This window comes from Falco biarmicus, chromosome 1, assembly GCF_023638135.1.
Source record: "Falco biarmicus isolate bFalBia1 chromosome 1, bFalBia1.pri, whole genome shotgun sequence".
Classification (NCBI taxonomy): Eukaryota; Metazoa; Chordata; class Aves; order Falconiformes; family Falconidae; genus Falco; species Falco biarmicus.
Window position 1 is genome coordinate 40,723,049 of NC_079288.1, and position 24,069 is coordinate 40,747,117.

Sequence of the window (24,069 nt, forward strand, 5' to 3'; positions counted from 1 at the left end):
ATGTGAATACCTGGACATGCTGTGTGGTGTTATTTTAGAAAGTCTAGTTTTGGTTTATATTTTTTCATGTGCTCCATGTATAAAATCAGTAAGCTAAGAAACCTGAAAAATGTTTCTTGAGCAAGTTCTACTCATCTGTCTCTGCAGAAGAAATTGAACCAAAGTTCACCTTCGAAGAAGTGTGAAACTGGTATTACATTAGGCTGGGTTTGAAATAGCTTACTAAGTTAGGGCAAGCTGTGTCCAGTTAGATATCGTTTGATGATAAGGACCAGCCTGTCAGAGGTCTGACAGTGAAAACCACTAAACGTTGTGGTTAGAGCTTAGATGCTGCTTGAATGATTCACAAGTCCCAACTTTCCAGATATCTGCAAATGTTAAACTCCTAGTTGCTGCTTTCAAAAAGACATTTATATTGGGCAACTTCTTATCTGTCTTTACTATTTTCGGTATTCAAACCAAAGATGCCCAGATTGAATCTGAATACTATATAAGGTTATTTACTCTTTTTAGACTGCTTCCTAAGTAAATGCCAGGCTTTTGCGATTGCCCTGTCAGTTGAATAACTTCTGATTTCTTTGGTCAGCTTTAACCACATTTGAAAAGAGAGCTAGAAGGCTGGAAAAGCACTGCTCTCTCTGAAATAGAAGGCTGACACAAATTAATGTTTCTGCTCAGGAGAAAGCAGCATGCAAGCAGCATTCAGCTGTTGCACAGCATTTGGCAGCAGCTGACCAGTGAATTGGCCAGCATGGACTGGGGGTCAGTACACAACCATGGAACTCCTGATTGCTTGTGGCATATACTGTCCTCTGCCTGCTGAAATTACTGTAGAGATGTGTGGGGTTATTGGAAGGAAGGGGTAAATTGGTGAGAGCGTAAAGAATGCAAATAGGAGATCAAGCTTCTTCACTTCTGTGCCTGTGAAGTAATTTGTGGGTTTTGTTTTGTTTTCCCTATTGCCTAAGTAAATAATTCAGTTTTGTTCTGTGCAGTCTAATAGAGCATGATTATGAAATGAGGTTGCTAACAGAAACCACTTATTTTCCCTTCCACAGAAATCTGTGGAAGATTTTTCATTTTCACCTATACATAATTTTTGAGTCAAAAGTTGTTCCACCCTTCTTTCAACACCAACTTTTAGGAAACTTGCTTCTGTCCACCCATGAATAGACTAATCTCTACAAGCGTGATTGATACTGGTTCATTAGCAGCATCTTTTTCTGGTTCATACAGCCTTAGCACACTGTAGGACATACAGTATCTTTTCGCTTTAATGCTTGGCTTTTACTTGTGTTTTCTCTTGATATATGAACTATATACACATGTATTTCTAAAACAGTATGTGGGAAGAGCTGTAAGAAACACGTGAGAATGTCAAATGGGAGCGAATCATAGAATCACAGAATGGTTTGGGTTAGAAGGGACCTTAAGACAGAGAAAAGAGACTACCTCAAACCTGAAGCAAATTTCCTCTGAAATATAGCTGTGATTCTTGGGTTGTTTTTCTTTGGAGCTCATCTGACTGCTTGAAGTCAAAGAAAACGAAGTACTGTGTGATTTGATCTTATTGCAGGGAGAAACTTCATGGGTCATCAAATCCAGCCATATGAAAAAAGCGCATTCAACCAAAAGCAGAGTTGATAGATGTACCTGCCCTTCATCTTCTGTCTTGAACTGCTTCAAATACCTAATAGTTTAGATGTCTTGCTTTGAATATGAATGGAAGATTTTATTGTTGGTGCTAAATAATGATCTTGCTAGTCCTGTCTGCCCTGAATTTTACAATCAGCGATGCAAGAACATTAGAATAGATAAGATGTGATGGATCAGTAGTTCTTACAGGGTTTTTTTCATGAGCATCTGCTTTTGGCCACTGTCAGAGACAGGAGGCTAAGCCTGCTGAACTTGTGCTCTAATATGATACAGATGTTATTTTCTCAAGAATTTTGAAAATACTCTCCTTTTGAAGCAGAGGAGAGGAAGAAGACGAGTCCTGCATGACTGGACTCCTGTAATGCATCCTATGTGCACCAAGGAGGATGACTGCAATTTCTAAGCAAAGCACTCATGTCGCCTCCCTTTACTGAAGGACTGATGGTTTGCACATTGTTCTTGTCTGCTACACACCACTAACCCTTCTACTTCTTCAGGCAAGCAGCTTTGGCAAATGTTTTCTTTCTCTATCATGCTCATGTATCAAAGAATATCTGTGGAAATGAGACACTAATCAATCACACTTTTATTTTGAGTGAGAACTGGAGACTGCCAGAGAAATGGATTGGAGATTCATAACACACCACCTTTGAAAGAAAATGTTTGTTCTTTAACTTTGCAAGACAATCTGTTTCTTAGCTAGAGATTCTGCTTTTTATTTGAAAGGCATGACTGGATGTGAAAAAGGCTAGATCAGAATTTATGTATACAAAGTTTAGGATTGTAAACAACTAAGTCTACCATTTATCTAAGGGCATCCCTAATTTTCACTTGTGCAAATGTGACTGTTTTGAATATCTGAAATATCAAATAAAGGAATTAAAGCTTGGTGCTATGAGCGATAATGCTTTCACCAGTAAATTGTTTGCTGTTTTATTGGTTCACTGCCTCTCCTCCCTCCTTGATTAATTTGAATTTCTAAAGTTTCCTGACCTTAACATCTATGAATTCTAAAAACTTGATCCTACAAATGCTTGCACAGACATGCATTGAGGGTCGCTTCAGCTTTTGACATTAAAGCTTCATAAGCAGTTAAAAAATTGAAATAATATTAGTGCATCTGGTTTTAACTGAATGATAAGTCCACTTCTGATTTAATAAGGAAATGGAGGGAAGCAGTGTTTTGCATCTGAATATCCAGGGCAAGTATGAGTGGAATAATGTCTCAAATTTTTAATTTTTTTTTTTCCTTTGTGAAAGGTCCAGTTTAGTAGGCTTGAGCCTTAAACTTTTCCATTACTCCTTAAGGAGTCATATTGGATGGGCCTTGCACAAGGAACATATGATGATCTCTGATATTGACAGGTCTTGAAAGCTCCTTAGTAGAATAAATGTCTTTTTGCCCTTCTTAGAGATGGCCGTTTTGCCCTTTTTAGAGTTTGGATCTAATCCAAGAAAAGGCTGGGAATTAGCTCAGCTGCAAACAAAACCTGACTACTTGCGTTGGCTCCCCAATTAAGAACTGAACTTCATAATGGAAATTTGAGGCCAAGCAGTCTACACATAAAAGCTGCCTTGCTGTGTTTTTTGAATGAGTGGAGGTAGTTCTGCTGTTTTACCTCTGTGTGGCTTTTGCTTCCCTTCCTGTTTCATTCTTACTTGTTTTAGTACCTAATTGTAGGCTTACAATGAATAGAGCAAAGTCATAATGAAGAGGCTGTGGTGCAGTAAGCTTTCCAAATGCATGTGCAGTTTAGAAAACATGTAGCTGTTTAACTTCATGTTTAAATGTTCAGTGTGATAAGGGTTTAAGGGAATGACTGCAAGATTATGTAAATATGTACATAATACCAAACTGGCTTTTATCCCTTTTTTTATCCTGTAATGTTCAGGGGAGATTAATATTGATTCAGTGATTCCCAAGTGCTAATTTTGGCTAGAAAATATCAATATTAATTTCATTACTTCATGTTTCTTCTGTCCATCTCATCACCCTAGCCTTGACTGACTTTCTTTTTTCTCTCCACTCTCAACTTTTATATTAAAGTAACTCAACTTAATGTTTATATCATCTCTATACTCCTAGTAGCATGATAGAGGCCTGCATGCCCGTAAGTATACCTGAAATTATTTGTAGGATCAGGCTCAGATGCAAAAAAGTTATAGCTATAAGGAACCACTAATCGTCTTGTTTCACCATCTGTAACCCCACAGGCATTACTTTTATTTTTGACATTGCTGAGCAAGGAACTCAGTATCCTGCTGATACCTTTCTCTGAAAAGCTTATAGCTGTGATCTAATGACGCCAAGTGAAGGATTTGCTGTCTCACTTCTTCACTTTTGTTCCCATAACTAGTTGGCCTCGCCACTAAACTTGTACCATATTTCTAATTTATCTTGCTTGAACTGTGCAGTGGCTTCTGAGATTGAACCCCTTTGCGCCTTCCCTATTGGGTAAAGAGCCCTTTCGGATCTCCATAGGGATTATTTTTTGTGTTTATAATTGTCACTTCTCAACAGATAGAGTGTTTATGATCTCTTACAGAAACTCACAAATTCTCTTCATGGTGGCTTCTTTACTGCCACCTTCAGTTTCCAACCCAAATTTAAAAGTTTTGAATTTAATGCAGCAGTGGTGCCACAGAATCACTTGCTGACTTCCTGCTCCTTTGTTTCAGATAGCTGAAGGCTGCGTTATCATTTATTCATTTTGTTGTGGCAATGACAAAGCAAACTATTCTTGAGTCACCTGCCAGGAACCTGAATTTCTTCAAGACTTTCCTCTGTTCTGTAGTTATTGCCTGTGCATTGTGTTATCTGAGGTGTAGCTCTGTCTCTGGCTTTGACTACTTTAACTGATGTCAACTGAATGTATGCACACTTTCAGTGTTTGTCTTTTACATATACATATATATATATATATATCATTCTGTGAATCTGTGTATTAGTGGAACGTTTTTCCAAGGAATTTGTTACATCTAGATTTCAGCATTTTTATGGATCTGGATGAGCATGTGGCTAGCTCTAATGCAAACCCAAACTAAAGCAATTCCATTCCCCAGTGACTTTGTGCTGTCAGCTACTTTGAGACCTGTCAGTTGGCCAACCCTTAATTCATTTAACATGTGCTTTATTGACACGAGCCAAATTTGTAGTCAGAATATCATGTTAAGTCATACGCCTTGAAAATCTTAACTACGCAACTAACTCTACCACTCAAACCAGTGATTTCAATTCAGAAATAAGGTTTGTTTGAATATAGTATCACAAAGCCCTTGAGATTGCCATTAGTTGCATTCCTGTCTTTTAATAGAAACCTATGCAGATTTTTCAGTTTCAGTCCGACATTGATCTTGGACAAACAAGGCTACAGTTGCCAAGGCTGTCCTACTGTAAGTGTTAGCATGAAGTTAGCAGTCATCTCCCCTGGGTACCATGGAGAACTGCATCCAGTTTACCCTGCACTGTGAGATTCACATTTAAAAATGAACTCATCACAGACTGATTATCAGTTGATGGTGTTAAAAATTGTAAACAGACTGGAAAATACGAAGATGATGCAATGTATGTTGTGTGAGGAAAGTATTTCAAATAGATCACAGACTGCTGGCTTCCATCTAGACATCGGTGACTCTTGTAATGCGCTCCTGTCTTCCAAGTGCTGGTCAGAGGTCAGCCTCTCTGGTAAAGACAGTGTTTGTACTTGATGACATTGTTTATACTTTGATTCACAAGTCCAGTTTCTTGTGTTTTCTTCAGTGGAAAGAGATGTTAATAAATGTTTCCAGATAGGAATGCTCAACTCAGCTTAGCTAAATTTAACATGCATTTCTTAAATCTTTAAACTCCTTAACAAGTGGAGAAACTGGCCTGGCCTCCTAGTCGAAGATTAAACTAGGGCTACTGCAGGGTTTGGCTTGATCTCTTGTTTTAGATTCTTAAGTTCAGCAGCTGTTGCAGCAGCTTCCCAGGACCCAGTACCTTAGGAAGGGGATCTCACTGTTAACATCACACATGTTGAGGGTTTGGGAGGAGAAGCAAAATCGATTAGATGAGATGGCTTTTTCTACTTGGAAGATAATACTGGAGCGGCTCCAGAGTATTCAAGGGTTTGCCTCTTTGCAATTCTGCATCACGAAATTGTAATTTCAAAAGAAAAATCTGTTACACTGAGAGATCATCTGCATGGAGTTTAAAAGCAGGTCTATTTTAGTTTTGCATCCTTAGTAATCTTAATCTGTCTTTACTAATCTTGTTAGCCTTCAGCAGAATTGGGAAAGGCTGTTCTGAAATCAAAACAGTACAAACTCATGTCAAAAGTGACTTCCTGAAGCCAGCTGGTACGGACTCAACACCCTTTACAGGCTTCTGATAACTTGAATTATCTGTTACTGATGTCTTTATCAAAGTAGCCATGCTATAAGGGTGAGGAAGAGCCATCTGTTCACAGCAGGATTAATCCAATTGGTGGCCCATGAGCATGCTGCTTCTTCATGTATCTGCCTCTGTGAGTGATGGGAGAGGCAGTTGCAGTCATATCACTGTAAAGATAGGCATGTGGCCCACCGCACTTGAAAAAATTCCCCCAGGATGCCCAAGCTTTTATTTTCTACACCAGCAACAAAAGAAACACTTGTTCAGGGTGTTTTCACCTTCAGCTTGTACTGCTAGAAAATAAGGATGGAACTAAAATCCATAGTATGTTCAATATTATCTTAAAATTGAACCATGGATTAAATCTTCTCTTGCTTAAGGAGTGTAATAAATATTTATTTTGGGGAAATGGGAATGTCAGCAAAACGGATAAATACAAAAAATGGTTTGAGATTTCTTTTTCTTCCTTTTAGTTCCTTTGAGATTTTTCTTTAGTGTTTCATTATTAACAATGAAATAACAAACTTGCTCAAGGGCAGAATTGTGCTCTGAGAATCGTAAGTGTGGTTATAAAAACATTTTTTTCCTCCGTGGTACGCCAGATAGCTTAAATTTTAACCCTGTAAAGCAGGATCCATGAATTGGGCCATATGAATTTTTGCTGATAAGGTTTTGAATTAATCCCATTTTGTACAGACCTGTGCTTGCAGAAGCTTAAGGAAATTCATCACAGTTGCAGATTGTTTTCCAAGTAATATCCTCATGGACTATGAAGCCTATCCTTTTATGATAAATACATAAAGGTTTTGCTTAACTTCATTTTTGAGCCACTCCATCTCTAATCTCCATTGCTCAGTTTTTAAGTAGGCTTTGGCAGTCTGGCTGAACTACAATAGTGCTGACATTGAAATCACACAGCACGATGTGGGGGGAGGGATGTTAGAAGAGGTTCACTGTAGACATAGCCTGGATTTTTCCTCCCCTTTGATAAAGCTGAAACTCTTACTTCCTGCACAGACAAGCAGTCAGTATGATTTTTGAATATTTGGGTGGAGGATAATGCACAGCAAAGTAATTCAACTGTAATCTCTAAGGATGGGATAACAAATAACATCCCTGCTGTACAGGCAGCTGGAATTATTTAGAAGATGTAAAGGGGCTTAATGTTCTGAGGAGCTGCCTTTATAGTGTGCTTTTGAGTAGGCACATCTGTAACTTTGCAAATGAAATCACTTGCAGGCATAGACATGGCTGCTGGTTTGTTTGCTCTGTTGAGGAGGTGACTAAGCATCTGCAACCCACTGGCAGGTGTGCTGTGAGCTGCAGGTGTGGTTTCCAAGGCCGGTTTTGGAAAGCAGTGATTTGCTTGCAGTGATCAATGCATTGTCGTTAGTTGTCTTTCCAGAACAATCATTGTTGAGAAAATTACAGCGTTAAGTAAATATTTTTCTTTATTTCAATGTTGCTGATTTTTGGTCTGAGTGGGTAAGGGGGAACAACAGTAGCTCTAGGAGGAGCTTTAGTAGAGAACTTTCTTTTGGGTATTCTGCTTTGTGCAGGTGTACCGGGGCTTATGCTCCAGGGCTGAAATGAGGGCAGCAGGGGCACCTTTGGGCCAGCATTTATATTGCAACTTCCAAAATCTGGGCCAAAGCATGAATGGTTGTGAAAGTCAACATTTCAGTTTGAGACATGGTTCATTCTTACTTACTATAGCAGCATATATTAAAGTTTGAATTTCTCCAGATTCAACAACTGTCTTGAGATAACTGCAAAGGGGAAGGAGTGTGTGAAGAGATACTGGTAGGCTATTCTTGGTTTTGAGTACATCTGAATAGAGAACTATCCAAACATTTTTTGTGTTACATATCTGCCTCTGAGGCTGTTGTTTCCAGATCACAAGCTTTTACTTAAAAACCTTAAAACTCATCTATGTAACTGCATCCAAACTAATGTTTGTTAAAAGCAACTGTTTGCCATAAAGGAGTGTGTTGGCCTGTTCCTTGTTTCATAGTTTGGATTTTACAACCTGTGATGTGGTGTTAACCCATGGCAGAAGGGGAGCTGTAGGAGCGTGGGAAGCGTGCACACAGACAGCGTGTTGGCAGGTAGTGACTGCAGGCATGAGCTTAGTTTCCAATTCATTCAGAATCAGATGGCCCAAACCCACCCCAGGTTTAGTCATATTTCTTCAGGATTCTGTTTAATTCCTTACTTGCTGTCAGCTAAGCTAATGTGATCGCAGAATGGAGGTCTATATGCCAAACAGGAATGAAATTAACTCATGCTCAAGTAGGCGCTGTTAATTTCAGTTATTGCCACTGAAAGGCTTTGGAGAAATTAAAAGGTTTGGGGTTTGTTTTGGTTGTTGGGTGTTTCGGGTTTTTTTCCCTAAGAAGGTATAAATGAAAATGCACCTCTTAAACAGGTGGATGTGTGAATGGTGAGGAGGTAATCTGATCTATAAATATAAATGGAAATTGTTTACTTATGGCTTCAAGCCAAAAAGCATTAGGTTTAAATGTGATTTTCAATTAAAAACCCCTACTTTAACTTGAGAATAGTTTTACTTCTGAACAGAGTATTTCATACTGAATGACCAGAGAGAAGCCTGTAGCCTCATGAGGCTTTTGATGAGAATTGCTCTTCAACTCAGCAGCTCTGTCAGGCAGGCAGATCTGAAAGTCACAGCATGCTCAGCCTCTACCCTTGTTGCCAAAATTCTGCAGGCCAAATTATTCCCAGTATGACACCTAAAAAAAATTAATCTATGTTGATTTGTACTTCCTCTCGCAGTGCTTTTCTTGCAACTATTACTTCAGCTGTACTGGGTCCATCTAGCCCTATGTCCTGCCTTTGACTGTAGCCAGTAGCAGTTGCCTGAAGAGGAGTGTTGGAACATGCCAGATGAGATGCTTGGCAAATATATTCTCCCTGCTTCCCACAACTGCAGTCCAGAGTGCTCTTAAATCAGCACTGGTGTCTTTTTTTGCATAGCGTCAACCAAGGATCATGGAGCATGTTGCAGAGAGTGCCCCAGCAGTACGGCTGGTGTCAGGGATAGATCTGCCAGTGTTTGGCTGCCTGTGTGGAGGAGCCAGGAGATCCAGCTCCAGATGCCTCCATGGAGAAGCTGTGCTGGTTACTAGGTGGGAGGGATAGTCTGCTCAGACAAGCATGTGGCTGCTTTGTTATCAGTAGGTCCTGGGCAGCAGTCCCACACCAGAGCTGGCTACTCAGAGCAGGTCTGGGAAGACAATTTGCTGTTCTGAGCACAAGCCATAATATGTTTTGGGCATAACTGAAGGAGAATGAACTCTAATGTAAATAATTATTGTAATAAGGCTAAATAAGCTAACACCCTCTGTAGCCAAAAACTATTCAGCTAAAGTGGAGTGTTGAAATATGCAGAGGAAAAGCCTCCTCCAGAAATGCAAAGGGGCACCAGACGTTATTAGGAGCTGTTTTGTTATCACAGAAGTGCTGATCCCCACTCTTCATTGCATCTTTAGGCTGTTGATTTTTTTTGTGAAAATCGTTGCTCCTGAGGAGGGTGCAGGGGCGAGGGGGTTCATATGAACTGTTAGCTTCCTGCTAACAGCCCCACAGCTGGAAACTTAGGGAGCTTTTCAGTTTGCCAGACTTCTTGTGAAAGTCTCTGATTTGCATTACACAATTGAGCCTCAGTTCATGCTTGTCATGGAGGCTGGTAGCTGGTAACGTGTGGGCAGGCTTCGCTGCGCCTCTGAAAAGGTTTTGTTCAGTGTTTGCGCCTCTGCTTGCCTCATCGGTCCCTTGCATTTTTCAAAATGTTGAGTATTCAGCTCTGCTCTGCTACATTATCTCACAAACCATCTATTGTTTGGCCCTTTTTTGAAGAGCAGGTTATGTGCGGTGGTGTGAACGGTGACAAAGCCGTATCTGCAGTGCACGCAAAGGTGCTTGTGGTCTTGAGCTGGTGCCATCCACTATTGGGTGGTGTAGGACTGCCTGAATTGGGGGTGCTTTGGCCTTGTTCTTCTTGGCTTAAACTTGTGAATGAAAGCATAAAAGGAATGTGGTTTTTGCTCAGTGGGGACAGGCAATGATAGGTATGTAATGCTCCTATTCTTGGAGTTGTCAGACAGAAAAGACCTAGCGTGATAACCCATAAATACTTTGTCTTCTGTGATCTTGAGAGATAGCTGTGCTTAAGCATCTAATTTCCAATGGAGAGGGTTGGAGGGGAAAAAATAAATCGCTGTTGAGGCTCAAATCCAGTCTAGCCAAGCTGCTGAGTTTTCATCAAAAGCAGGAAACAGATGGATGGGCACAGCTGCAGAAGGTGCTGCAGCTTTGGAAAAACTGCCCAGGCGTGTGCTGCAAGCAGGGAGAGCAGCACAGCACTACTGTTCTGCATGGGGCTGCCACTCAGTGCCAGTGGATGGGTGATCTCACAGCCCGTGCTGCTCATGGAGGTGCCATTTCAGAAAGGAACCTGCCTGGCATTACTCCCAGCTCTCAGTGATGTATGCTTGCCTGTTCCCAGGATTTGCTCACTGTAGTAGAAGAAAAACCCATCAAAGGCTCATTATGTTCCTCAGTCTTATATTTCTGAAGTATGCTGTGGGCCCTGTCCTAGTGAGTTTACTTTTACATCCTTTGCAGAAGCACCTCATTGCTCTCTTTTCCTGCTGAATTCTCCATTTCATGCTGGACAGTTGCACGATGAGAAAGTCTTGTAATTTTATGGGATCTCAGAAGAAGCCAGAGAAACCTCTGGGATGCTGTTTCCTATGTTCCTCTTGAAATAGAAAAGAGGGTCCAGCAGACAAGCAGTGTCCAAGGTCTCTGCCCAGCCACTCATGCAAGGCCAGTCTGATGTTCAGTCATTGCGTAAGTGCTACACCTTAAAAATTAGTGAGTGCATATTGTTTATCTGGCACCTACAGTCCTTGACTCCTCCTGTTTACTTGAAAGGTGCAAATATTAGATCTTTTCCAGAACAGATCTGTGTTATTGTTAGTTAGGAGGTTTCTTTTCTTAAGCAGCTTGGTAATTTTTCTTCTTTTTTATAGTTTTTGCAGAAATTAAAGATTTTCCAAGCAAGAAGCCTATGTAAGCACAACTGTGTAGCAGGGAAGAACATGTTTCTCTGCTTGCTTTCCCTTTTCTAAAGACAAAAGAGCCTTATTGAAACGTGCTTCCTTTCTGACTGCTAATGGGTTTTCCTTCCTTCCTCCTTGCAATGAGCTTAACATTCTCCCATCCTGTTGGGTATGAGTTTCAGCCTGGACTGTTTTCCCTGTTGAGGTGTTTAGTCACTGGCCTTGAGTGGGAACCTGTGATTGAGACAGGGAGAAGTCGGGGCTTGGGAAGGAAGAGGTTTTCCAGCAGTTTGGTGGTACATGGGATGAATTTTAAAAAGCAAGGCTAAGGTGCTATTCACTTTTGCCTGGGGCTGCTCATACTCTCTTTCCCTAGTTTTATTTCTGGATGCTTTCTTATGTTGGATCTGGATAAATTCCAGGACATTATACACAAAATACCTAGAGGAAGAGCTGGTTCCTCTCAATAACAATGTTCCATTTTAATCTGTCTCAGGTTAAAGGGAAAAAAATACGATGCCATGTCACTGGAGTTTGTTTGTCTCCAGGAGGAAAGATGCTGAAAGTCTTGCTTCAAAGGCTCTGTGTGGGAATTATGTCCTGAAGCCTGGATATTCTCCAAGGCTTAATTGTGCTTATTCATAGAAACATTAAACTTTATGAACTGGACAGCAGACCTCTAAATTTGGCTCAAACTGTAGAGAGGGTATTGTTTTTTGCACACTCTGATTAGCAACACTAAGCACAGACGTATACTTCAGAATAATTAGTAAAAAGGACAGGAATTAAAGCAAGCTTTGCTCTCAACAGAAACCAGATGAGCTAAACAAGTCATCTTTTTATCCGAATTTCCCACTTAAGTAAGGTTTCATTTTGTGTGGTGTTGGGTTGTGTTGTACAGGGTATACCTTGTCTCTCTCTCCACTATTGAACTTCTTTCTGTTCTAAAGTCTACAGTAGCAGACTGTGGAATAAAAATGTGCATCTCCTCCCATATCATCTTGCTGGTCAAGATGAAGAAAACAAGACTGGGCAATGCAACTAAACCAGGAAGAATGAGATCAGGTTACTGCCTCAGCTACGCTTTTGCCAGTCTCAGAGAAATCTGAATCCAAATATCCTTTTTACTAATGTTATCTGTGTTTTGGAAGTTTCTTTTGCCCTTCCCCCCACCCCCAAACAATAGGGATGAGAAATTCACTTTTAAATAAAACTCAAATTAACATTATTGTTAGCTATCTGAGCTTGTGTAAAAACAAACTTGTTTACTTTCTAACTAAAAAAGGGTAGATTTAGATTAGATATTAAGAAGAAATTCTTTACTGTGAGGGTGGTGAGGCACTGGCACAGGCTGCCCAGAGAGGTTGTGGGTGCCCCATCCCTGGTGGTGCTCAAGGCCAGGCTGGACGGGGCTCTGAGCAGCCTGGGCTAATGGAAGTTGTCCCTGCCCACGGCAAGGGGCTGGAACTAGGTGGTCTTTAAGGTTCCTTCCAACCCAAACCATTCTGTGATTCTATGGTTTAGTTGGCTTAAACAAAAAGGGGTGCTTTATTTTGTTTGCTAGAAAGGCAGTTAAGACTAAAGAACAAAACCAAACGTGTACTGCTGCCTTCATGAACTTCCTTAGTTTGCAGTTCTAGCTGTTGGAGAACCAGCAGTGCAGGAGGATCACAAAGGTTTTTTAGAGGCCACCTTTGTTGTTTTTTTGATTTTTCTGCTTTAATTGCAGATAAATTTATAAGGGATAAGATTCATTAGTAATATTTCCTTTTTAGAAAGCTCCTCTATGAGTGGAACCGAAAGGATTTCTTTAGGGGTTTTTTAAGAGCTCTACTTTGAAGGAATATTTTCTTGTTTCTGATATTACTTGGGATTTACGTACTAGGAGATTTAATTTTTTTTTCTATACAGGTTTTCTTACAGCATCTTAAGTAAGTGTGCAAAAAAAACCCAGAAAAGAAGGATCATTTGGACAAAGCAAGTAGTATGCTTTGCTGTTGTCACAGTTTTGCCAGTCTTGGGGCAAATTGGGAAATTTCTTCTGTTCAGAGTTCTATCCACCCAGAATTGCATTACAAATTAATTTTTAAACTTGCTGCTGAAGGGAAATTAACAAAAATATACAATGTGAAAATTGGAAAAAAAATTTTTGATAGTGTTGGCAGGTAAAAATGTTGAGTGACTTATTTTTTTAATGGAAGTCATAACATTTAGACATGTAAGAATATAACTGCCTTTTAAAATGAAAAATAGCTCCATGAGACTACTTAACTGTCTGTATATGACATCCTCTAAGGTCCTTAACTAACATTTGCTTTGTCAGTGAGGTGAAACAAGGATTTGAAAATGAACAACAGTCATGGTTTGGAAGAGCAGTTGTTATCAGTGAACTTTGTTTCTTGGAAAACTAAGACCACAAAGCTGGTAACTTTTTCTTAGACGTATTGAAGCTTATGTTTCAGGCAGACATGCAGGTCTGATTTTGAAGGATTTTGATGATCAAGGATCACTGTGTATTTCAGTGAGCTATTTCAATTTCCATCCTACGTGAAAGTGTGCACCTTCTTCCTGTCTGTGCTTGAAAAATCATGAAAGAACCACAAGCTGGAAAGCAGCTAAACGAATCCAAATTAAAGAGGCTGCAGTTTGGAATAGCTGAGGGTCTTCTTACTGTATCACAATTGCCTATCCAAGTGCACAGGCCTGAGTAAAGTGTCATTATGGTATTCATAAGTCTTGTGATTGCTGACCCAATACTAGAAGATTTTCATCTAACACAGAACAAATACCATCATCTCTCATATCTCTGGAAGCAGCAATGTGCTCAGTATCTTTTATGTTTGATTCTTGCAGGCACTTTGAATGCCTATCTCATACCCTGTATCCTGCTTTTGAATTTGCAGTGCAATATCATAACACTTCATCTTTCAGCGGAAGAGCCAACTTTAGGATGAAGCCTAGTAAAAAAACCTCAGACTTAGACTCTGTATCTGAACTACTTTAGAGATTAACCCAGCTGAGTTCTAATTTATGGAAAAAAGCTTCCCATGCTGCATTTGCACTGTACACATTTAGGGAGATTTGGAAGAGTTGATCAAGTGTCATTTAGACTGATTGTTCTGTTTTCATGAAAATTTTGCGTGTAAGAGCCCTTGAACACACACTAATGAGGAAAGAAGTGAATAGAAGTAGACCACAGAATTCTGAATCCACATTGTACCATGTATCAAAAGGCTAAAGTTTGTAATTAAATAAACTGAACAACTCTATCCAAGCCTCTTCACAGTTCAAATTTGAAGCTCAATATTGTGGTGCTAGCCCATCTTGAATCATGTGCCCATTAAAAAAATTCAAGGTCAAGAGGGCCCAAAACTACCAGTCACTTCCTTTTCTGTTGGGAATGCTTGTAAGATGGCTTTTATATTTAGTATCTGACATAGGATATGGAAACTGGAGTGAATGGAGAGATGGACATCCTTGCAAAAAGTATCAGACCTGCTAACAGTGTTGTTCCACCTCTGAGTCAGGACACAATAGTACATAGCTGCCACACAGTCCTGTACTGCTGCTAAGTGAGCAGTGTCTGAGTCAAGATCGGTGCTGTGGTATTCCCCTTCTGTACCTTTTTATTATGCACAATTCTTTGGCCAGAAGTGATTATAGCAAATCCAGGGGGATTTGGGAACTTCCCCTTCCCTGCTCTTTGGCTTAAGGCTGTAGTTCATCTGAAAACTGAAAATACCATTTAAAAAAAAAATAAAATCACAAGCCTCTGTGACACGTCACTAATGTGTCCTTAAGGAAATGGCAGTGAATGAGAGGGGCAAGTCTGTCATCTGGGCAGGCAGTGGGGAGAGGACTGTGAAGTCTCATCAACTGTTTGGTTAATCACAACACACTGAACTGTCAAGCAGGCTCGTTAGGGACACACTGTTAATTTGATCAGGCAAGTGCTGCCAGGCTGCATTGTGTAGAGTTAAGCAGTATGAATAAAGCCCGTAAGCAAAGCTGCTGGAATCTGCTTTTGTCTTCCCTTTGGACGGCTGTCCTCCATTTTTGGATTCTTTTCCAGTTCAAAGTGGCCACGTGGAGTTTTGGCACTGTTACTGTTGTCCAAAGATTAGTTATAGATTGCAGAAGTAATCTAACTTGTGCTGAGATGAGTTACCCTGCTTCTCTTCTCAGCTGTTTTTGTATGTATACATTTAGCCAGAGTGTCAATTCACTACTTCTGGTGACTTAATGAGAAATGGATTAAGCCCTTTCTCTTTAAAGCCCAATTTGAAATGCTATAGGTATTTTCCTTATCTTCTCTATTCACATGTGCTAGGCACTAGCTATATGGCAATTAAAGTTTGCATTTCTTTTCTACTGTCGAAAGATAAACCTTTCTCTCCTCCACTTCCCACGAGTCAGAGCCCTGCAGGTGGTTTTGGAGGTACGACAGTATGTGTCTCCTAAATCCACTGCGGTCCCTAGAAGAGCTCAGTAGTGAGCCATAACGTTACAGACTGACCATTTTGGGCAGAAAAGAGGAAGACCAGTGGTAGAGAAAAGTTGTGTGGGTGTCCTGACTCCTTGTGTGACAGACTGGAGTGATTCCTCCTGTGATTACTGAGAAAGGCTGAGCAAGGGTAGGAGATTGTTTCCGTCTCATAAAGGGAACAACCAGATTGTCTCAATGCTGTCTCTCCCCAGTGTGCGTCAGAATATACTGTTAATTTAGGAGTTGGAACCCAATGGAGGATTTTCTGATTCTCTACCATGTGTTTGTCTTTATGACTCCAGTTCCTCTCCCATCCTTCGGGGATGGTTTTCCCTGACATTTTTAGTCTTATAAAACTTATTTATGTTTCTGCCTAGTCTTCTGCCAGAGAAAAGGCTGAAATTAATAAATTTCTGGTAACAGTTTTCTACTTTTTCACCTGATAATCTCAAGGCTGAGTCAAATACTCCATTAAGAGTTTCAGATGCTATCAGAACTGAAGCAAAATAAAAGGTTTCCCAGGAAATCAACTGTGCTTACGTGGAACAAACTTGGTGGGGAATTGGCCTGCACAATTACCTTGCAGAGTGCTGCACAGCTCCAGCACTTCTGTCACTAAATACCTGAGGTAATCATTAGTTGTGAATAGACAACGTTCTCCACCTGCTGTGTCAGGCTCTGTTATCACACTAGGAGGCTGCCCTCCTCTCCAAAACAAGAGGAATTCATGCCTCTGCCTATTCAAGTAGAGAGATATCTATTTAATGCAGTGCTCCATTTAGGGAAGTAAAGGCTGGAAAAAACACTTGCTCTATGGGAGGGAATACTTCTTAAAACAAGCGCTGAGTTTCCTCATTTTCCTTTACCAGGGATTTTTGTTAGAATAAGGCTGGAGAGAGGGAAATTTTGATATGATTCTGGGAAGCTTTGACTCAGAAAGGGGAGAATGATTCATAGAATTTTATTATTGTTAGTTATTAAGAAGAACAGACCATTGAACCTAATCTTTTATTTGTCTTTCTGTTTGAAAACTTAATGCACTTATGCAGTGAACCCAGAAGCGTTTGTGGGTTTGAACCAAGGTCTTTTGACATAAAAGCATAAATCCCAGCTATGGGCGCTAGCCTACAACCATTTTAAGGTAGACTTATTCCTATTACTTTCATACTTGGTAAGTATTTTAATAGTGAATCCTCAATGCATCCCTTCTCTGTTTGTGGAGTGGTAAATAAGTTGTTCATGAGAAATGGGAGCAGCAGAGGCACTTTACAAAACAGAGATCTGACAAGTCTTAAGACTTGCTACTTTCTGTGTTGTGACAATGATCCGTTTATCTGTGGTTGTTGCTGGAGTCTCAATGTAAGAGATCATTCATTTGAGAGTTGTTCTTTGGTTTTGATGGGGGGAATTTGATTACTGAGAAGAGCAACTTGTTTAGTAGCAACTCTTTTCTTTTTCTTAATTTAGAAATGAACATTTGCTTCTCCAAAAATAACTTCACTGTTAATAATCAAAATATAAGATCAGTCACAAGTTGTACATTAGAAAGAAGTGTTTAAGCTCCAGCTTAACGTGATTTTAAGAACTCTGAGGTGATTTACACTTATTTTTGTGTTCTGCTACTATGAAAAAAAATAGTGCAATGTAAATGATGTTTTGATTAAAATTTGACAAGGGAATTTAAATGAGGAAAGAATCAAAACTTGATGTAGTCTGTGTCACAACTGTAATTTCATTATTATACTTCAGAAGATAATATAACTCAGTCTTTTAGCTAAATCCTTAGGTCAATTCTTTAAAAAAAACAGTCAAACTAGATTCTGTCTAGGTTATTAAAATGGAAAAGCACTTGCCTGTGGGCACAAAGTCTTACCTTTTCCACTTACACTATCATACATTGTAAAGGCCCATACATGCCTAATATTTCTGGGTATGCTGTCAGTAGCAGAGTCAGAGAAGCTTCCGAGCTTTTAACTTGCACCTAAGTGGTGGAGACTGGAACAAACATCTTCGTTATCCTCCTGAAAAATCCTGTATAGCAAAGCAGTCTTGTCATACCTAAGCTACTGGCTTAAATTTTGTCTGTTAAGCTAGGTAGCAACTTAATCTCAACAGAGATAGAGAATGCATGCAAAGACTCTTCTAGCAGAAAAAAATGTATAGAAAAATTGTGACAAATGTCTGTTGTCACAGCAAGTATAGAAACTTGAACTTGGATCTGTATTTTACTGCACTGGGGAAGGTAGAAGTCCTCAGCTTCCAGAACTGTGAAGTAAGCACCTCTGACCAACTCAACACCTATCCTAGAAAAATCTCCTTACAAGCTCAAGAAAACTGATTTATGTGAGTAACAGTAATAAACACAGTGTGCAAAGTTAAGAGGTCTCCAAGGCTTTGGATAATCAACAGAAATCTTGATTAAGTTCAACCTCTGATAAATTCTTACCAGTAATTATAGACATTTAGTTGACATGTAAGCAATCCTCTGAGGTCACCAGAAATAATTTCTTGGTTCATACTTAAGGCAGTTGAAACTTTTTTTGCTTAAAGGTTTAAAGTAATGTCAGCCACATGGCAGTGGAAGAGATGTGATAAGGCATCAGAAATCCATCAATAGTTTCCTAGTAAAGCTGCAAAGTAAACTCTTATAATTTTCCTGTAGTCACTTTATGCCTGGAATGAACTCATCCTGTAGTCACTTTATGCCTGGAATGAACTCATCCTGTGTCCTGTCAGAGAATCTGGATAACTGTTTTGATAGAAATAAGATATTGACTGTCAGGATTGTTAGTACCTTCCAAAACGGAACTCAAAAAGGGAGCCGTACAGTCTAACACTGGAGTGCATGGGTAAAATTACAAGGCGAGGCTGTATAACAAACATATGTCAAACATAGAGTGTCGGCTTCCTCCTAATGGCTTGGACTTTATGGCCCACTGAGGTTGCCAGAATTGAACACGATATACAGTTAGCAGCTTTTGTGTCTTATTTCTTAATGCAGTGCATGATGTACAAATCATATACTGCAGCAAAACATGAGGATCTGTAGTTACCCTGCCAAGTAACCTGTCTGCTGTCCTTGATTTGACCCCTGGTGTTCTCCTCTGCTGTCCCCATCTCCCTCTCCAAATTAGCAATCTCTGCATAAAGAAAATGAGCATCAAGATCAATCCCAGCAAAAAGGATCCTCATAATGAGACTAAAGGCTCCATTTCACAGAAAGATTTTGTCAGTCAGGAACATGCTAGAATTCACAGTCCAGGCAGTACATCCCAGAGATCATTATTAAGGAGTGTGGTTAAAAACTATTTCCCTGGGAGTGATTTTGCTGCTTGGGCAAATCTTTCACAGGTGCAATCTATTAGGAAGGCCAGACCACTTCATGTAAACAAGCAAGCAAGAGTGATCCAAAGAATAGGCAATGATGCCTTCTTTGCCAGCAGGCAAGTCTAAGAGAAGACAGCAGATTTTAGTGGAAGTAGTTCCTTTCAAAAACCCCATTATAGACTATGGATTTTTTTCCCAAAAAATTCTATTTATTCTGTACAGAACTGTCCAGTCCACAGAACTGTTATTTTGCAAAATGAACAGATACCCAAAGGAAAGCTCAAGCAACCTAACCTGGTTATTGAATGAGTGTTGCCCTCTTTTTGTATAGTATAGGTGGGAATACCAATCTGACAATAGATTTGAGTCATCTGCTATGCAACACAATTTGCTTTGCCATAGCCAGTTTCGACTGCAGCAGCCAACACTGATTGTCCAAGTTGGGTGATACCAGCATTTGCAATCTGAGATGCAGCCCACTTTTTTCTTTTTCTTTTTTTGAAGATGATCAAAAGAATCAAAATTATAGGGACCTTCCTCACCTGAGACACACAGAGTTAGGTAAGTAGGTATTTTTGCAAATACTCTTAACAGCACCCCCAGCTTCAGCCTGACAATACAACACTGATATGTTCCTTTTCTTTCGTAGGAATGAGAATTCAAGATCCAGCAAGAAGGTAAGCTACATAATTTGTTATAACGAATTCCACATCCATTCCAAAAAGATCTTTACTAGAAATCCTTTCAAATTGAAATTTAAATATTCTTTGAAGTCAGTTCTCTTGCAAAATTTTCTGGTCCATTTTTTTCCCCTGTAATACCTTAAGGTACATGTAGAATGTCATCATTTATTCTTTTGTTTCCTTGGCTAAGGAGAATTCATTGTGTATTTTTGTTTTATCCCACTAGTTTGAGTGATCCATCTTGCCTTCCAAAATGATAACATGTCCATCAATCCAACTGCAAACCCTTTTTGAAAACTCCTTGCCACTGTTATATATACCGAATAAATAGAAGCCAAACTATCTCAAATATATATTTCTGTGACACAATAAAATGATTGCTAGGATTATAACTGTCTGTAGCTTCAACTGAGTGCTATTTCAGCACTGAGCAAATAAACAAAGCAACCTTCCCATCCTGCACCCCACCCCACCCCCACCCCCAAAACCACAGCAAAGTGTGTATAACCAGTATTTGGTTTTTTTCTGCAGCATCCACAGGAGCGTGCAGAAGCAACCACCTGAAACAGTCCTCTCGGTGCTTTCCACCAGTAGCCTCAAGTGCCTTATCCCTGAATCACTGCGTTTGGGCTTTCTCGTGGCACTGAGTCAGTCTGCTTGTGTTAAACATTTTCCCATCTGTTTTTGGCTCCACACTGGATTTCTACTGGACCCTGAAGGTGGTGAATAATTTTGAAGGAAAATGACCTGACTGAAGCAGAATACAGTTTTTAGAATCTTCAGCAAGTTATTGCTAAATCCTGGCAGGATTAGTGGTTCCTTAGTTGCTTCAGTGGCCATGTTCCTTAGTTGCTTCAGTGGCCAGGGCTAGCAGCGCTCTGGTAGGTGGAGCAGGTCTCAGTTGGCCTCCTTGGCTCTGGTTTTGCCTCAGGTTATTTTCACCTCTCTTTCCTCAGAGCTATTTTTTCTTCCTCATCTATGCTTCTTCCTTTCTTACTCATGTGGTATTGCTCTTCTGTGCAAATACACGTAACTTAAATCACTATTGCTCTGGTTTCACCTTCCGCTCTTTGTATTTGAGTATTAAATTTCACTTTATTTTTAATCAAACCACATCACATTTCTTTTTGGGGTCACAGAAGCGTGTTTGGCATGTTGAAGTTGCCACCGTGAGGTTCTTCTCCAAACAGAATTCAAACCATTATGCTACAATCTGTATCAGACCCTTCCTAGCAGCTGTGTTTATACAGCTCCTAGTGAAATGGGTCCCTGATTAGCATTTTTGAATAGCCCATTCACTGAAAAAAGTGGTGTTTTGAACCAGCTAAAGCTATTTAAAAAATTGGGATAATGTATGATTAAAAGTTTTGGTTTGAGGAAATGTCAGTGGCAACACCCTGCCAAATTTTAGTCCCAAAACATCATCACCATTAGTATCACAGAGATTAAGTTACCAGAATTTAATGGGGCAAGAAGTGTTCTTCTTTTTTGTTTTTTAAAAAAGCTGAAAAATTCGTTTGACAGAGACTTAAAATTCTATGTTCAGAGTAGTCACCCCAAATGGTTAAAGTCTGGTAAATTATATGAAACTGAGGACAGGTCCTCTACGTTGGAATTGTCGAGCAACAGTAACTTGGGGGCAACTTAATCCAGCATAAGAATCCAAACACTAGAGCAGATCAGGGGCTGCTTCACACTTACCAGGACAAGCTGTTTGAAAAACCAAAACCCATCCTCTAGTCTAAGTGACACTGATTCACACCACAGACCCTGTGTGTTGGACAGGTGAGCTGTAAATAGCCATTCTGTTCTGCCGTGCCAGGCAATCTCTTCACAAGGTTGGAGAAGCGATAGTTGGTGTGCCAGCAGCAATGCCTTCTGATGTGCAGGGAACCCTACAGGTTTGAAAACAAAGTCTTAAGGCTGGGGCGAAAAGTTGCCTCATCTGGGCTATTACAGAATCACAGAATGGCTGGGGATGGAAGGGACCTCTGGGGACCACCCAGCCCAGCGCCCTGCTAGAGCAGGGTCTCCTACAGCAGGCAGCACAGTCTCGCTCCAGGCGGGTTTGAATGGCTCCAGAGAAGGAGACCCCACAGCCTCTCTGGGCAGCTTGTGCCAGGGTTCTGTCACCCTCAAGGTAAAGACATTCTTTCTCATATTTCCCACAGTGGAATTAGCAGCTGCATTTCTAGTATTCTGCAAGTTTGGTCACATGCTTTCTTGCTGTGGATAGTGGCATTGAACAAAACCAGTAAGTGTATGTTAAGGCAGGGAAACACAAATGCTGCCTCTGCTCCATTAAACTGGAACACACGATTAAAGGACCAAAAGCTACTTTGGCTGACAAACTCCATACTTAAATGTTTTTTAAGTCATAAACTAAGAGCAAAGATTTATAAATTTGTGTCGTGATCCATAAATCTAGACCTCCTCTTGTTCTTTTGCTCTAGACAAATGGCTCGTAGAGGAAATTGTCGTGGTTTGGTAAGTCTAGTTTTCAGCAGTCAGCCCTCTTAGGTCAGACATATAAGAAACATCTGTAATTGTTTGAGGAATCTGGCAAGCTGTCTTTGTACTTAAATCACATTTTCCCCTTTGAAAGTTGGAAATGTCCATGATTAATTAGACACACAAGGCACATACCTCTGCACTTGGAGAATTAGACAAGGTATCAACTTGCTGTTACCTTGCAAATCCTACTGCAAGGTAAGAGCAAGTTGATGCCTTGCTCTAGTAAAAGAGACCAGCTTAAGGTTCTTTAAAAGTGTATACCTTTTTTTGAACCTTAGAATAAAATCTAATAGTTTTAAGGGGAATCGCCATTCAGTGGCAGGCCACTTCAGTGTTCAGAATTTGCCACTTGGTTTGGATTTTGGCTTAAGACTAAAATCAAAAGGTTCTTAAAGTAAAATTATACAAACCCTCCTTTCCAGACAGAATTGCTGAGCTGTGTGTATAGTTGTCACATACTGGGCCTCTGAGTACATTTAGCACAGTTATGCATCCTGTAATGAGATCATGTGAATTCAAAACATATTAAATTTAATCCTGGTTTTCAGTGTTATGCCCTACAAGTTTAAAATTGAGAGTATAAGAAAGGCATAATGTTCCTGACTGCTCAGTATAAAAATTGAGGCCCAGCTCATTGTGAATTAAGTCTTTGGTTCTGCCACTGAAAGCAGAATTGGTAAATGGACTTCAGCGGGAGATTTCAGGCTGATGTCTGGGGACCTTTGTCAAGCAGAACAAATGATTGCTATGTTTGCTAGAATTGTATTACTACTGGATGTTTCTGGTACACTTTATGCAAATGAAGTTTAAGTCTGGCTGTCTATCAGCAAACTTTGCCTTATGACTGAGTCTACAAATGCTGTAGCATAGACCCTCTAGGCAGGAATTTGAGGCTCTGCTTTATTTGTTGCCAGGTCCTTTAATAGTTTCAGAAAGTGATTTTGCTTGTAATATAAAAGCATGATGAAAACAGGCAAAATCCTGAGTAATGTGTTAAAATCAATTCCCATGTGTCAGATTCCTGCACAGCATGTCCTGTGGTGGACACAGTAGTTATCTGAACAACTTGAGGAAGAGGCTGTGGCACAGATGCTGCATGCAGGCTGCATCTCTGTGTGTTCCGGCTCACGAATGACAAAGCACAGCCATCAACTATTTAAGTTTAGCCCAGGTCATAGGGGACAAAGAGCCAAAACCTCCCCAAAAAAGAAAATTTGCAACTACTTGTTATCTTTTTTTTTTTTTTTTTTTTGGTATGAATAACCTATAAGAGCTAAAGACTATATTGATGATTCAGAGACTCATCTGTGATTCTGACCTTGACCACTGAAATGCTGCTAAGTTTACTGTAGAAGTGCCCTTGGTAGCTTTGAGCTCGTGGATGTACTAAATTTCTTCCTAGCAGCATTTGGTGACCAATCTTGTGTAATGCCAAGCCTTTCCATGTTAGTACCCTGCTTTATTCTAAGGACAAGCTTAGTTCGTTGTCAATAGCCCTTCTGAGGCAGGGATTTTTACTGTGGGCTGAGAATCACACTGGAAGGGACTGAAGGTGGAAGAATTGTCTCCCCTTAAGCCATTGCTGCAACAAAAACCACCTTGCTGTCTTCAGTATGTCACTATTGTAGCACCATGGAAAACAGTTACTGTTTTCTTGCAACACTTTCTGCCACCTCTTTTACTCTGGTTTTCCTTTCTGTCCTCTGTACGCTTTTCCTTGCTGCTCTCTCTCGTCTACATTCGGTAACTCCCTCTGTTTTTCCTTATTATTCTTTCACACACTTAATGCAAGGTAGTCTCTTTTTGCCTTTACTTCCTGGGATACATCTACATCCTTTCTGTTCCCTTCCCAGGGTTTTTCTGCATGCCAGCACTAGCATGTCTTAGCCAGCTGCAAGCCTCCCTGCTCCTCTGGCCAAGCAAGTAGCTGATAGCAACAGA

At 40.1% G+C, this 24,069-nt stretch overlaps 1 protein-coding gene across 4 annotated transcripts in view; it reads left to right on the top strand.

Moving 5' to 3' along the window:
- The window catches only part of ZDHHC8 (zinc finger DHHC-type palmitoyltransferase 8), a 125,664-nt gene that overhangs the window by 42,215 nt on the left and 59,380 nt on the right, over positions 1-24,069 (top strand). The window contains exons 2-4 of one of the 4 annotated variants that reach the window (XM_056340895.1): positions 19,436-19,492; positions 19,581-19,608; positions 20,146-20,333. The exons of 2 other annotated variants lie outside the window; for them this stretch is intronic. The gene's annotated coding sequence lies outside the window, so the exon portion shown is untranslated. The remainder of the gene's footprint in view (positions 1-19,435; positions 19,493-19,580; positions 19,609-20,145; positions 20,334-24,069) is intronic. One more of the 4 variants, XM_056340900.1, reaches the window with a different exon arrangement.